We start from the raw sequence: 15960 nt of genomic DNA on the forward strand, positions 1-15960 counted from the left end.
TTAGGCTCAAGGACTCTTTTCAGTCTAACCACAGGGTATGAGATGTGTATTCATTAAATTCTCAGTGTACATTTTATGCAGGAAAGACATTTATTTTAGATCATTCTTTACCTTTGTCCCTAGAGAATTTTGAAACAGAAATGATTGTAACCCAGGACAGTTCATTCCTATTTTCACGACTATAAGGAAACAATAGGAGGTCCCTTGTGGCTCAGTGGGTTATGAACCTGACCAGTCAGAATCTACGAGGATGCAGTTCCCTGGCCTCACTCAGTTAAGAATCCTGCATTGCCGTGAGCTGTGGTGTAGGTCACAGATGTGGTTTGGATTCCACATTGCTGTGACTGTGAGGTAGGCTGGCAACTGCAGCTCCGATTTGATCCCTAACCTAGAAGCTTCTACGTGCTATGGGTAGTACGGCCCTAAAAAAGAAAGAAGGAAATGAGGAAGGAAGGGACGGAAACAACAAATTGTTATGTAAACTTGGGATACACCAGAACATCTTTTCCCCTCCAGATTTGTTGACGTTATCACTGATTAATAAAATTGTCTATATTGACAGATTACAACGTGATGACTTGATATACATATATTGTATACTTGAAATCTGCTAAAACAGTGGATTAAGAGTTCTCACCACACAGGCAGGCATGCACACCGAAGTAACTATGGCGATAGATGTGTTAACCTGGAAACTAGTATGCCTAAAACGCACATATTATACATTGCACCACTTTTTTTTTTTCTTTTTTAGGGCTGCACCCTTGGCATACGGAAGTTCCCAGGTTAGGGGGTGAATTGGAGCTGCCGGCCTACACCATAACCACAGCAACTTGGGACCTGAGCTGTCTCTGTGACCTATACCACAGCTCATGGCAACACTGGATCCCCATCACACTGAGGCCAGGAATCGAACCTGCATCCTCATGCATACTAGTCAGATTTGTTTCCGCTGAGCCATGATGGGAACTCCTTATCTCACTTTTTGATTCCAGCCATCCTAATTGTGAAGTGATATCTCCCTGAGGTTTTGACTTGCAGTTCCTTGACGACTAATGATGTCTAGCATCTTGGTGGGTTTTGTTTGTTTGTTTTAGGGCAACACCTGCAGTTCCCAGGAAGTTTCCAGGCTAAGCGTTGAATTGGAACTACAGCTGCCAGCCTATGCTACAGGCATAGCCATAGCTGAGTCTTCGACCTACACCACATCCTTAACTCACTTACAGAGGCAAGAGATCAAACTTCATCCTCATGGATCAAACTTCATCCTCATGGACACTATGCCAGGTTCTTAATTCGATAAACCACAAAGGGAGGAACTCTGATGTCTAACATCTTTTCATGTGCTCTTGGCCATTTGTATATCTTCCTTGGAAAAATGTGTTCAATCCTCTTTTTTTTTTGGTCTTTTGTCTCTTTTTGTTGTTGTTGTTACTATTTCTTGGGCCGCTCCCGAGGCATATGGAGGTTCCCAGGCTAGGGGTCGAATCGGAGCTGTAGCCACTGGCCTACGCCAGAGCCACAGCAACGCGGGATCCGAGCTGCGTCTGCAACCTACACCACAGCTCACGGCAACGCCGGATCGTTAACCCACTGAGCAAGGGCAGGGACCGAACCCGCAACCTCATGGTTCCTAGTCGGATTCGTTAACCACTGCGCCACGACGGGAACTCCTGTTCAATCCTCTTAAAGTGACTCATTGGACTTTTTATAATTAAGTTATAAGAGACCTTTAGTTTTTTTGTTTGTTTGTTTGTTTGTTTGTCTTTTCCAGGGCTGCTCCTGCGGCATATGGAGGTTCCCAGGCTAGGGGTCGAATCAGAGCTGTGGCTGCCAGCCTACACCAGAGCCACAGCAACTCGGGATCCAAGCCGCATCTTCCACTTACACCACAGCTCACGGCAACGCCAGATCCCTAACCCACTGAGCAAGGCCAGGGATCGAACCCGCAACCTCATGGTTCCGAGTCGGATTCGTTAACTACTGAGCCACGATGGGAATTCTGAGAACTTTAGATATTTTTGAGACAAGTTCCTTATCAGTTATCCAACTTGCAAAATTTCCCTCCATTCTTTGGGTTGTGTTTCTATTCTCTTGTTTACCTTTTTTTTTTCCTTTTTTCTTTTTAGGGCCGCACTTGCAGCATATGAAAGATCCCAGGCTAGGGGTCGAATTGAGCTGCAGCTGCCAGCCTACACCACAGCTCATGGCAACTATGGATCCTCATCCCACTGAGCAAGGCCAAGGATCAAACTGGCATCTTCATGGATGCTAGTTGGGTTCATCACAACTGAGCCACTGCAGTTCCTGTCATGGCACAGCGGAAACAAATGTGACTAGGAACCATGAGGTTTCAGGTTCCATCCCTGACCTCGATCAGTGGGTTAAGGATCCGGTGTTGCCGTGAGCTGTGGTGTAGGTCGAAGACGTGGCTCAGATCTGGCATTGCTGTGGCTGTGGTGTAGGCCGGCAGCTACAGCTCCAATTAGACCTCTAGCCTGGGAACCTCCATGTGCCACAAGTGCAGCCCTAAAAAGCAAAAAAACCAAAAACCAAAACAAACATAAAAAAATCACATCACTGAGCCACAACAGGAACTCCTGACTTAAAATTTTTACTTTTAATTGTGGTCATACCCACATGCCATAAAATTTCATTTTCAGCATTTTTTAAAATTATATAGTTCAGTAGTGGGAAGTAAACTGACATTGTGAAACTAACCTTCAACTGCTTTTGTCTTGTAAAACTGAAACTCTATACCCTTTAGAAAACTCATTACCCACTTTCCCCAGCCCCAGGCAACATCCACTCTATTTTTTATCTCTGTACATTTGTTGACTATGCTTAGTCCTCATGAAAATGGAGTCATACAGTGTTTAACCCTTTTTGACAGGCTGATTTCACTTAGCACAATGTCTCTAAGGTTCATCCATGTTGTAGCAGGTGTCTGAATTTACTTTCTTTTAAATCCCAAAATACTTCATTGTATATATTGTGCCAAGTTTTTTTTCTTTTTTTTTTTTGTCTTTTCTAGGGCCACACCCACAGCATATGGAGGTTCCCAGGATAGGGGTCTAATCGGAGCTGTAGCTGCCAGCCTACGCCACAGCCACAGCGACACCAGATCTGAGCCACATCTTTGACCTACACCACAGCTCATGGCAATGCCGGATCTCTAACCCACAGAGCAAGGCCAGGGATCGAACCTGCAACCTCATGGTTCCTAGTCGGATTCGTTAACCATTGAGCTACAACAGGAACTCCCATGCCAAGTTTTTCTGATCCATCCATCTGTTGATGGACATTTGGGTTATTTCTACCTTTTGGCTCTTGTGAATGATGCTAACAGACACACAGTGGGCATATATCTGTTAAAGTCCTGCTTTTGATTCTTTGGAGTAGTTACCCAGAGAAGAGTTGCTAGAACAAATGGTAACTCAGTTTCTAATTTTCAAGTGCTATGTTTTTTTGGTGTTATTTGTTTTTTATAAGCTAATTTTCTTTTCTGTTTATTATTTATTTATTTTATGGCTGCACCCATGGCATATGGAAGTTCCTGGGCCAGGGACTGAATCAGTTGTGGCAATACCGGATCCTTTAACCCACTGTGCTAGGCCAGGAATTGAACCCATGCCTCTGTAGCAACCCAGAGAATGGAAGGCTTTGTGTATTTAGCATTTCCTGCATGAAGAATGTGGCAGGTTTTTTTTCCCCCCTAGTCTTCATGGTGAGAATTTGCTTGGGTCCCTGTAGGAAAAAATTCATGAGTTTGGCAGGGGGGTTCCCTAGGACTAGACTCCTTAAAGCTTTTAACACTCAAGCTAGTCCAACCTCTGTCTCCAGAAATTCATTGTTAACAGTTTCTGTGTTCCTAGAGATTATGGACTCCAGCTGTTTGTCCTCCAGGTCAGTGGTAATATTCTGTATTCACCTGTTTCTCATTTGGGGAGACTTTGTATGCCAGGTAATATCAAATATCTCAGAAATCTAAGAATAAGCATTGTGTTTCAGGTTTGTCAGTTATTTTCTTGTTGTGAAGACAAGAATGATCACTCTGAATTTTCACATAGCAGAACAGAAACCATCCGTTCACTTGTGTTGATCACTTGTGAGACTATACATTTTTACTTATTCATTCTACTGCTAGAGCCCATACAGGAAATCTCAAGGTTTTCTTTTGTTACCAGTACATCTAAAAACATTACCAGGAGTTCCCATTGTGACTCAGTGGAAACAAATCTGACTAGTCTCCATGAAGGCGCAATTTCAATCCCTGGCCTTGCTCAGTGGGTTAAGGATCTGGTGTTGCCATGAGCTTCGGTGTAGGTCTCAGACACAGCTCAGATCCTGCCTTACTGTGGCTGAGGCATAGGTCAGCCGCTACAGCTCTGATTAGACCCCTGGCTAGGAAACTTCCATATGCTGCAGGTGCAGCCGTAAAAAGAAAAAAGAGTTGGGAGGAGTTCCCTTGTGGCACGGTAGGTTAAGGATCTGCTTTGTCACTGCAGCTGCTCAGGTCATTGCTGTGGAGCAAGTTCAATCCCTGGCCTAGAAATTTCCATATGTTGTGGGCATGACAAAATAATAATAATAATAATAATAATAATAATAATAACAGTAATAATGGAGTTGGGAGACCAGAAGGGAGAGTCTCACACTCTAGGACAAGAGCAGAGCCCAACTGGGCGGGGCGGGGGAGATTCCTCATATATACATAAATCCTTTCATGGCAGTTTTCAGGTCAGGGATCGAATCTGAGCTGGAGTTTTGGCCTATGCCACAGCTGCAGCAATGCTGGACCCTTAACCCACTGTCCTGCACTGGGCTGGGGATTGAACCAATGCCTCCACAGAGACAAACTGGATCATTAACCCACTGTGCCATGGTGGGAACTCTACTCCTTTTCATGTTCTTTTCCATTATGTTTTATTTTACTTATTTTTTATTTGTCTTTTTGCCTTTTTAGGGCTGCTCCCGCCGCATATGGAGGTTCCCAGGCTAGGGGTCTAATCGGAGCTGTAGCTGCCAGCCTACCCACAGCCACAGCAACATGGAATCCCAGCCGCGTCTTCGACCCACACCACAGCTCATGGCAATGCTGGATCCTTAACCCACTGAGCAAGGCCAGGGATCGAACCCGAAACCTCATCGTTCCTTGTTGGATTTTTTAACCACTGTGCCACGATGGGAACTCCTCCACTATGTTTTATTATAGGATATTGAATATAGTTCCCTGTGCTATAGAGTAGGGTCTTGTGTTTATCCATCTTATATATAATAGTTTGCCTTTGCCAATCCCAAACTCCCAACCCTTCACTCCCCTTCCTCCCACCTCTTGGCAACCACAAGCCTGTTCTCCATATGTGAGTCGAAAAGACCCACCTTTGTTTGAGGAATATGTAGCCATCTATTTTTTCAGATCAACATGTGATTTAAATGATTTTTTTTCAATTTAAATGAATTTGAATACTGACTGAAAATTAATATTATGCAAACAGCACAATCAACATAATTACGATGACAATGCCTAAAGAAAATATTTGAATCCAGACACCCTAGGGTGCTGGAAATAGCCAGGCAAGTGTCAGTCAGCTTCCAGAATTCTGTTCAAATATTTTAGTAATGTAATTCTTATTTTAAGGTGCCATTTGTAGTATTCCTGAGACACCTTGCTAGGGTAGTGCACCCATATGTAGCCAGCAACATTTTTAGGTGAGCAGAACTCCCCTTATTGACTAATAGCCAAAAGCTAAGTGGTCATCAGCCACAATGGCTGCCAAGTTTTCCTTCAAGAAAAACATTGTACTAGCTGTCTGCTACATATATTGAAAGTGTTTTGGACATTCACGATTGGCATTAATGATTTTTTTTTGTTTGTTTTGGGCTGCACTAATGGCATGGAAGTTCCTAGGAAAGGGACTGAAATTGACCTGCAGCTTCAGTTTATACTGCAGCTGCAGCAACACCAAATCCTTTAATCCACTGCACCAGGCCATGGATCTAACCTGCTCTTCTGCAGCAACAAAGCCTTGGCAGTCAGACTCATAACTCACTGCGCCACAGCAGGAACTCCTAATGAATTATGTGTTTGTTGAATGACATCATGTGTGCCCAGGCCAGTGCCAGTGACTTTTACTACGGTGAGCTCGTGAGTGCAAATGGTAGGAAAATAGCACATTCATGTTCAATGGGCTGGAGAGATTTTGAAGGAGGGTGCTCAAAATGAAATGCTGTCACACAAGATACACAGACTAGAGATGTTAGGAGGAAGACCAGTGAGGGGGATATAACAGTGGTGACTAGGGTGCCCTATGACAAGAAACTGAAGACCTGCATGAGTGACAGTCTGACATAAGTATCTGGTATAGAAAAGCCTCTAGGAGTTCCTGCTGTGGCTCATAGGGTTAAGAACCTGACATAGAACCCATGAGGATGCAGGTTTGATCCCTAGCCTTACTCAGTGGGTTAAGGATCTGGCATGGCTGCAAGCTGCAGTGTAGGTCCCAGATGTTGCTAGGATCCTGCATTGCTGTGGCTGTGGCGTAGGCCAGCAGTTGCAGCTCCAATTAGAACCCTAGCCTGGGAAATTCCACATGCTGCAGGTGCAGCCCTAAAATGAAAACAATTTAAAAAGAAGAAGAAAAATAAAAGCCTCTACTCATAAGGTGCCAGTAAGCATAATGGTTGGAACAAGTCATTGGCCCCAAAGACTGGGGAATGAATCCAAGTAAAGCCTCAAATAGCAGGAAGCCTAACTCTAAGAAAGCAAGGTTCAAGTAGGCATTAAGATAACCTATGAGGGTTGGAAACTAGGGTTTTAAGAGAGGTACAAAGTCCACCAAACAACTTTTTCAAGAACCCAGACTTTGGTTTTTCACAATTCAGTTGATAATGTCACTAATACTTAGAATGTCTTAGCGAGTCCATTCATTTTGGTCTCAGTAGGTACACACCTGATAAGCAATAATCTAAATAAGTATTTGCTACATTAGAGCATAGCAAGTGGTCAGTAGAGGGAGTGAGGGGCCCTATAAAGTCTGTTTGCCAGCAGTTGTCAGGACCTCTTAGTCAAGGAAATGTGTCCATTGATTAGATTACTAGTGTTGTGTTTATTCATATCAGATCAATCACTAAATCAGCTATGGCAGAGGAGGGAAATCCTTTGAATTTTGGATAAACTTTATTTTTTTTAATTTTTATTTTTTTTGTCTTTTTGCCTTTACTAGGGCTGCTCCTGCGGCATATGGAGGTTCCCAGGCTAGGGGTTTAATCAGAGCCACAGCAACATGGGATCTGAGCCACGTCTGCAACCTACACCACAGCTCATGGCAACACCAGATGCTTAACCCACTGAGCAAGGCCAGGGATTGAACCTGCAATCTCACGGTTCCTAGTCAGATTCGTTAACCACTGCGCCACAATGGGAACTCCTTGGATAAACTTTAGAAGTCTCTAAATAGTTGCGGATTGTGGGGGCTCATGAGGCCAAGGTTAATACTCTCAGATCCCAGGTGACAGCGTGGTCAGAAATTCAAGTCAATTGATTGCCCTGAGCATTGAAATGAGCCTCTGTAGGTTGTTTAATATATGTGCAAAGTAAGGACTGGCACTGATTTGTACTCAGGTATCATGAGGCAAGTGATTCTCAGAGTTCTTATGCCAAAGAAGGTGACCTTGGATAAAGAGCTGTAATTGGTGGATGAGACTTCTGGATCATTGGCAGTGGCCATTTATCTTTAACAGTGTGCTTATGAGTTCATTTCTTGGGCAGAGAATTCTCTTATTGTGGGCATGATGCCTAGGTTTTAACCAATCTGATGCCTAGGTCCAATCTTGATCAGGGATGTCCTGTTTGATTTATGGACAGCATCTCTTCAATGGAACCCATCAGAACTGGTTATGGCACACTGTCCATAAGAATATCAACTTCCTGGAGTTCCTGCTGTTGCTCAGGGTTAAGGACCTGACATTGTCTTTGCAGGTTCAACCCCTGGCCTTGCTCAGTGGGTTAAGGATCCGGCATTTCCACAAGTTGTGGCTTAGGTCACAGATGCAGCTCGGATCCCGGTGATGCTGTTGCTGTGGTGTAGGCTGCAGCTGCAGCTCTGACTTGACTCCTGACCTGGGAACTTCCATATGTAGCAGGTGCGGCCATAAAAAGAAAAAAAAAAAAAAAAAAAGAGGAGTTCCCGTCGTGGCGCAGTGGTTAATGAATCCGACTAGGAACCATGAGGTTGTGGGTTCGGTCCCTGCCCTTGCTCAGTGGGTTAACAATCCGGCGTTGCCATGAGCTGTGGTGTAGGTTGCAGACGCGGCTCGGATCCCGTGTTGCTGTGGCTCTGGCGTAGGCCGGTGGCTACAGCTCCGATTCGACCCCTCGCCTGGGAACCTCCATATGCCACGGGAGCGGCCCAAGAAATAGCAACAACAACAACAATAACAACAACAACAAAAAGACAAAAAAAAAAAAAGAATATCAACTTTCTGCATTCATGTGCTCCCAAGTAACTCACAAAGTGGACAATGTGCCTAGAAAGTTGACCTCTTCCAGAACGATTGCATCAATAAGATAATAGGGGGACTCACTTCCTTGTCTAGGTGGGATACGCCAGAGGCACAATTTGGGCTCTATTCTGTAAGCACCAATGTGTGTTTGACAAAGAAACCTTTGGATAGAGAAGCTAAAGGCTTCTGCATTCATGACCAGCCCCAGGACCACTGTAGCCTTGCAGCCTTCCATGGCAGGTCCAAGTCCACCGACCAGAAGGCAGGCACCAGCCCCAGGATCCCCTGGGCACTGACCCCACCTATCAGCAGGCAGACACTAGCACCAGGACCATGGCAGTCCATAGCCCACAACCTGTTGTAGCAGGACACAGCCTACCCACCAGTGGACCAGCACCAGCCCTGGGACACCTCAGGCCCCCCAGTCAGCCAGCCAAGAATCCAGCCCCACCATCAGCTGGCTGACACAAGCTTTGGGAAACCCCAGACACTGCAGCTAGCTGTGCCAGCAACTGGTGCTAACTATCAGTGAGCCAACATCAGCTCCAGGATCCCCAGGGCCCTGCAGCCAGAGATCCTAGGACCCAGCTCCACCTACCAGTGAGCCAGCACTAGCCCTGGGACACCCCAGGCCCTGGTATCACCTACTGGCTCCAAGATACCTTTGACTTCACAGCCAGCCACAATGGGATCCAGCCCTGCTCACCAGTGGGCCAGCACCAGCTTTGGGACATGCCAGAACCCACAGCCAGCTGAGAGGAACCAGGCTCATACACCAGCAGATCCCAGAACCCTGGTCCCACAAACACACACACTAGAATCCTGCTCCTCCCACTAGTGAGCCACCACTAGCCTGGGGAACCCTCGGGTTCAGCAACCAGCCACCTCATGATCCAGCTTTACCAAAGTGGTCTTCCAAGGCAGGAGCTGACAACCAACTAGACCAGGGGCCAGCCTGCCTACCTACTGCCTCATGGTAGTCAGCCAGCCATAACAGAAGGACACACACAACCCACATAGGGAGCAGCCCTAGAGCATATGGCTCTGGTGACCAGAGGGGAGTGCACTGTTAAGACTCAGGACAGCTCCTAAAAATGTAACTTCTCCAAGGTCTGGAAACATAACCAATTTACTAATAATAAAGACAGCAGATTAGGCAAAATTATGTGACAGAGGAACATGTTTCAAATGAAGGAACGAGATAAAACACCAGAACTAAGTGGAGTGGAGATAGGCAATCTACCTGATAGAGTTCAAGGTTGTGATTGAAAAGATGATCAAGGAACTCAGGAGAAGAATGGATGAACAAAATGAGAAATTAGCAATGTTGATTGAGCATATTTTCATGGGCCTGTTGGCCATCTGTATGTCCTCTTTGGAGGGATGTTTATTTAGGTCTTCTGCCCAATTTTTGATTGGGTTTTTTTGATATTGTGTTGAATGAGCTATTTGTATATTTTGAATATGAACCCCTGTTGGCCTTATCATTTGCAAATATTTTCTCCCATTCCATACATTGTCTTTTTGTTTTGTTGGTGGCTTCCTTTGCTGTGCAAGAGCTTTTAAGTTTGATTAGACCCCATTTGTTTATCCTTGCTTTTCTTTTGTCTTAGGAGACTGTTCTAAGAAGATATTGCTACGATTTATGTCTGAGAATGTTTTACCTATGTTCTCTTCTGAGAGGTTTTTGTTTGTCTTTTGTCTTTTTAGGGCTGCACCCTCAGATTATAGAGGTTCTCAGGCTAGGGGTCTAATCTGAGCTGTTGCTGCTGGCCTATGCCAGATCCAAGCCACGTCTGCGACCTATACCACAGCTCACAGCAATGCTGGATCCTTAACCCACCAAGTGAGGCCAGGGATCGAATCTGCAATCTCATGGTTCCTAGTCGGATTTGTTTCTGCTGTGCCATGACGGGAACTCCTCTTCTGGGAGTTTTATTGTATCATGTCTTATATTTGGATCTTTAAAGCCTTTTGAGTTTATTTTTGTATAAGGTATGAGGGAGTGTTCTAATTTCATTGATTTACATATAGCTGTCCAGTTTTCCCAACACCGCTTGCTAAAGAAACTGAACTGTCTTTCCTCCATTGTATATTCTTGCCTCCTTCGTTGTAGATTGACTGTAGGGGTGTAGGTTTATCTCTGAACTCTATTCTGTTCCACTGATCTATATACATATTTATATCACACTTTTGATTACTGTACCTTTATAATATTGTCTGAGGTCTGGGAGGGTTATAACTCCAGCTCTGTTCTTTTTTCTCAGGATTGTTTTGTCAATCCTGGATCTTTTGTGGTTCCATATATATTTTAGGAATATTTGCTCTAGTTCTGTGAATAATGTCATGGCTATTTTGCTAGAGACTGCATTAAATCTGTAATCTGTAGACTGCTTTGGGTATTCTTCCAATCCAGGATCATGGGATATTTTTCTGTTTCTTTGAATCATCTTCAATTTCCCTTATCAATGTTTTTAGCTTTCATAATATAGTTATTTTTTTGACTTGATTTATTTTTTAAATTTCAGATTGACATTTTATTTTATTTAATCTACTCTATTTTGCCACACCCATAGTATGCAGAAGTTCCTGGGTCAGGGACTGAATCTGCACCACAGCATTCACAATGCCAGATCTTTAACCACTAGGCCACCAGGGAACTCCCACTGAAACAATTTTAAATGAGATTTAACTTTCTCTTTATTTATTTATTAGTGTAAGGAAATGCAACATATTTCTATATATTTATTTTGTATACTGCTATTTTGGTGAATTCATTTAATTCTAATAGTTTTTTTGGGTGAAGATGTTAGGGTTCTCTATACAGAGTATCATGTCATCTGTAAAATAGGACAGTTCTGCCTCTTCCCTTTTAATTTGGAGACATCTATATATCTACATGTTATATAATTTTTTGTGTGCCTCATTGCTGTGGCTAGGACTTCCAAACTATGTTGCATAGAACTGGCGAGAGTGTGCATCATTGTCTACTTCCTGAATTTAGTGGGAAGGCTTTCAGCTTTCACCATTTATGCTGGATGTGGTTTCGTCATAAACGGCTTTTATTCTGAAGACATATATCCTCTCTATACCCACTTTGGTGAGAGATTTTATCACATATGGATGTTGAATTTTATCAAATGTTTTTTCTGCATCTATTGAGATGATCATACGGTTTTTGTCCACACTGATTGATTTGCATATATTGAATCATCTTTGTAACCCTAGCTAGATAAATCCAACTTGATCTGGTGTATGATCCTTTTTCTGTATTGTTGGATTTGGTTTGCTAGGGTCTTTTTTGTTTTTGTTTTATAAATGTTATTGAGAATTTTGCATCTACATTTATCAAAAATGTTGGCTTATTTTTTTTGTAGTGTCATCAGAGTGATGGTGGCTTCATAGAATGAATTTAGAAGTGTTCCCTCTTCTTCAGTCTTTTGGAATAGCTTGAGAAAGATGACTGTAATTTCTTTTTTGTATGTTTGGTAGAAATCCCCAGTGAAGGTATCCACTCCTGGCCTTTGTTTGCAGTGAGGTTCTTTTTCTTTTCTTTTTTTTTTAAATTACAGATTCTATTTCATTTGCAGTGATTGATTTGTTCAAATTAAGTTTTTCCTTTTTTAAAATCATTTTTATTTTTTTCCATTATAATTGGTTTACAGTGTCCTATCAATTTTCTACTGTACAGCAAAGTGACCCAGTCACACATACATAAACACATTCTTTTTCTCACATTATTCTCCATCATGCTCCATCATAAGTGACTAGACATAGTTCCCAGTGCTATACAGCAGGATCTCATTGCTTATCCATTTCAAAGGCAATAGTTTGCATTTAGTAACCCCAGATTTCCAGTCCATCCTACTCCCTCCCCCTCAGCAACCAACATCTGTTCTCCAAGCCCATGAGTTTCTTTTCTGTGGAAAGGTTCATTTGCGCTATATATTAGATTCCAGATATAAGTGATATTATATGGTATTTGTCTTTATCTTTCTGACTTACTTCACTTGGTATGAGAGTCTCTAGTTCCATCCATGTTGCTGCAAATAGAATTATTTTGTTCTTTTTTATGGCTGAGTAGTATTCCACTGAATATATATACCACACCTCCATTCATCTGTCAATGGACATTTTGGTTGTTTCCATGTCTTGGCTATTGGGAATAGTGCTGTAATGAACATATGGGTGCATGTGTCTTTTTCAAAGAAAGTTTTGTCCAGATATATGCCCAAGAGTGGGATTGCTGGGTCATAAGGTAGTTCTGTATTTAGTTTTCTGAGGTACCTCCACACTGTTTTCCATAGCGGTTGTACCAATTTACATTCCCACCAAGAGTAAAGGAGGATTCCCTTTTCTCCACACCCTCTCCTGCATTTATCTGTGGACTTATTAATGACGGCCATTCTGACTGGTTTAAGGTGGTACCTCATGTTTTTCTTGATTCAATTTTGGCAGTCTGTATGTTTTCTAGAAACTTGTCCATTTCTTCTAGGTTGTCCAATTTGTTGGCATATACTTGTTCATAGTATTCTTTTTTGTATTTCTGTGGTATTAGTTGTTATCTTCTTGAACTTATTTTATTTGACTCCTCTCTTCTTGGTGAGTGTGGCTAGAGGTTTGGCAATTTTACCTTTTCAAAAACTGATATCTTAAAAAAACACAACTGATGTCTCAACTTTACTTGATCTTTATTTTTTTTTCTACTGTACAGTATGGTGACCTGTTTCTATTGTTTTTTTGGTTTTTTTTGTCTTTTGTCTTTTGTTGTTGTTGTTGTTGTTGTTGCTATTTCTTGGGCCGCTCCCGCGGCATATGGAGGTTCCCAGGCTAGGGGTCTAATCGGAGCTGCAGCCACCGGCCTACGCCAGAGCCACAGCAACTCGGGATCCGAGCCGCGTCTGCAACCTACACCACAGCCCACGGCAACGCCGGATCGTTAACCCACTGAGCAAGGCCAGGGACCGAACCCACAACCTCATGGTTCCTAGTCGGATTCGTTAACTACTGCGCCACGACGGGAACTCCTGTTTCTATTGTTTTTTGATGTGTGACGTCTTATGTTTTTTTTTTGCCTGGCCCATGGCAGGTCAAAATTCCCAGGCCAGGAGTGGAAACTACACCACAGAAATGGCTTAAGCCGCTGCAATGACAACACTGGATCCTCAACCTTCTGCACCACAGAACTCCTCATGTTTCCCTAAGAAATAGACTGTGTTTAATATTTGCTGTAGTGGTGAGTGTCAGGGGCTTCAATATCCTCCAGTGTTCTTTTATCTTTCTCCATTGCTGTGTTTGGCTATGCCTAGAAACCATTTGCAGGTAGAGTCTGTGTCTTGCAGGGTTTTGTTTGTTTGTTTTTTGCTTTTTGGGCCACACCCACAGGATATGGAATTCCAAGGTAGTGGTTGAATCAGAGCTGCAGCTGCTGGCCTACACCACAGCCACAGCCACACCATATCTGAGCCTTGTCTGTGACCCACCACAGCTCACTGCAATGCTGGATCCTTAACCCAGTGAGCAAGGTCAGGAATCAAACCTGCATCCTCATGTATAATAGTCAGGTTTGCTGCCACTGAGCTACAGTGGGAACTCCTTGCAGTTGTTTTAATCCACTGTTTACACACTGGAGTCCTGTTGATAGGGCAGTCAAGTGTGTGGTGGGAAAATATTCTCTTATATTAGGATTAAATCTGCTGTGTTTTAATGGGACAGACTCCCTGGATTATGTATGTCAGAAGAGGTTCTTTTTACTCTTGTCAGATCAAAAAGCAAAGGGAGTTGTCTGACTGTTCTTTCTCCAATCACATAAGGCTTTGGAAAATTAGTTTTCCTTGAGGGATATCCTAAGGTACAGAGAACAGAATGCTTTGTGTGTATATCAAAGTGCTCCCGTGCACTATTGGTGGTATTTTTGGTTTTTTTCTTTTCTTTTTAGGGCCATGCCTGTGGCATATCGAAGTTCCCAGGCTAGGGGTCGAATCAGAGCTGCAGCTGCCAGCTTACACCACAGCCACAGTGATGCCAGCTCCTTAACCCACTGAATGAGGCCAGAGATCAAACTTGCATCCTCATGTATACCAGTCCAGTTCATAACCCACTGAGCCACAATGGGAACTACCTCCCATTTCCTGCATAGAGCATGAGGCAATTTTTTCCTGTCTTCACAGTGAGAACCCATTTGGGATTGTGGAAGAAAATTTAACATTTTTGGGGTTTTGGAAGACTGGCTTCCCTTAGAACTTATAACTCTCAAGCTAGTTTATACTGTGTATCCAGCAATTCTTCTATTATACTTTATGTGTTCTAGAAGTTGCTGGCTTCAGTGGCTTCTGCTTTCAGTAATTCCCTGTACCTCAACAAACCCTCATCTGGGGGGGCACTAGTTTAACATATAACCTCAATTATCTCATGGGTCTAAGAAGATACGTGAATTTCTAGCTTGTTCAGCATTTTTTGTTCTAAAAATGAGGGAGTTCCTGTTGTGGCTCAGTGGAAACAAATCTGACTGGCGTTCATGAGGATGTGGGTTTAATCCCCAGCCTCACTCAGTGGGTTAAAGATCCAGCATTGCCATGAGCTGTGCTGTGGGCTGCAGACATGGCTTGGATCTGACATTGCTCTGGCTGTGGTGAAGGCTGGTGGCTGCAGCTCTAGTTTGACCCCTGGCCTAGGAACCTCCATATGCTGTGGGTGTGGCACTGAAAAGTCAAAAAAAAAAAAAAAAAAAAAGAGAGAGAGAGAGAGAGAGAGAGAGAGAGAGAATGAACAGAAACCATGCATTCACCTCTATTGTTCTGTTTTTCCCTTCTGAGTCTTTACAATTTTCAATTATTGATTTTACTGCTAGTATCCATGGGGTAGTTTCAAAGTTTTTCTTTTTGACCAAGAATAAAGCATTATCATTGAGATCTTTGTATTTGGGTTTCTTTCCTCAACTTTCCTCCTTCCTAATTCAAAGTCTATTCATCAAATTATAATCAGAAAGAAAGACATAAAGCAAAGGCTCAAATATGAAAATAATAATGCACGGGAAAATATATTCTTTGATAAACATACATATATTTATTCAACTATTTGCTAGTATGGAAAATGGAAAAAGGCTCTCTACCTGTCACCCTTCAAAAAAGGAGCTCTGTCAGTAACAAAGGTAGAATATATATAATAAACTAGAGACATCAAGGAACCTTCACAAGGCCACTAGGAAAATCCCAAGAAATACTACATTGTCATTTTTCAATGTCCACTTAACACAGAATAAAATGTTATTAAGAAAAATTACACCTGGAGTTCCTGTTGTGGCTCATCAGCTTAAGGACCTGACATTGTCTCTGTAATTATACAGGTTTGATCCTTGGCCTTGCTCAGTGGATTGAGGATCTGACATTGCTACAAGCTGTGGTGTAGACTGCAGATGCGGCTTGGATCCAGTGTTGCCATAGCTATGGCGTAGGC

Source organism: Phacochoerus africanus, chromosome 4 (genome assembly GCF_016906955.1).
Source record: "Phacochoerus africanus isolate WHEZ1 chromosome 4, ROS_Pafr_v1, whole genome shotgun sequence".
Lineage (NCBI taxonomy): Eukaryota > Metazoa > Chordata > Mammalia > Artiodactyla > Suidae > Phacochoerus > Phacochoerus africanus.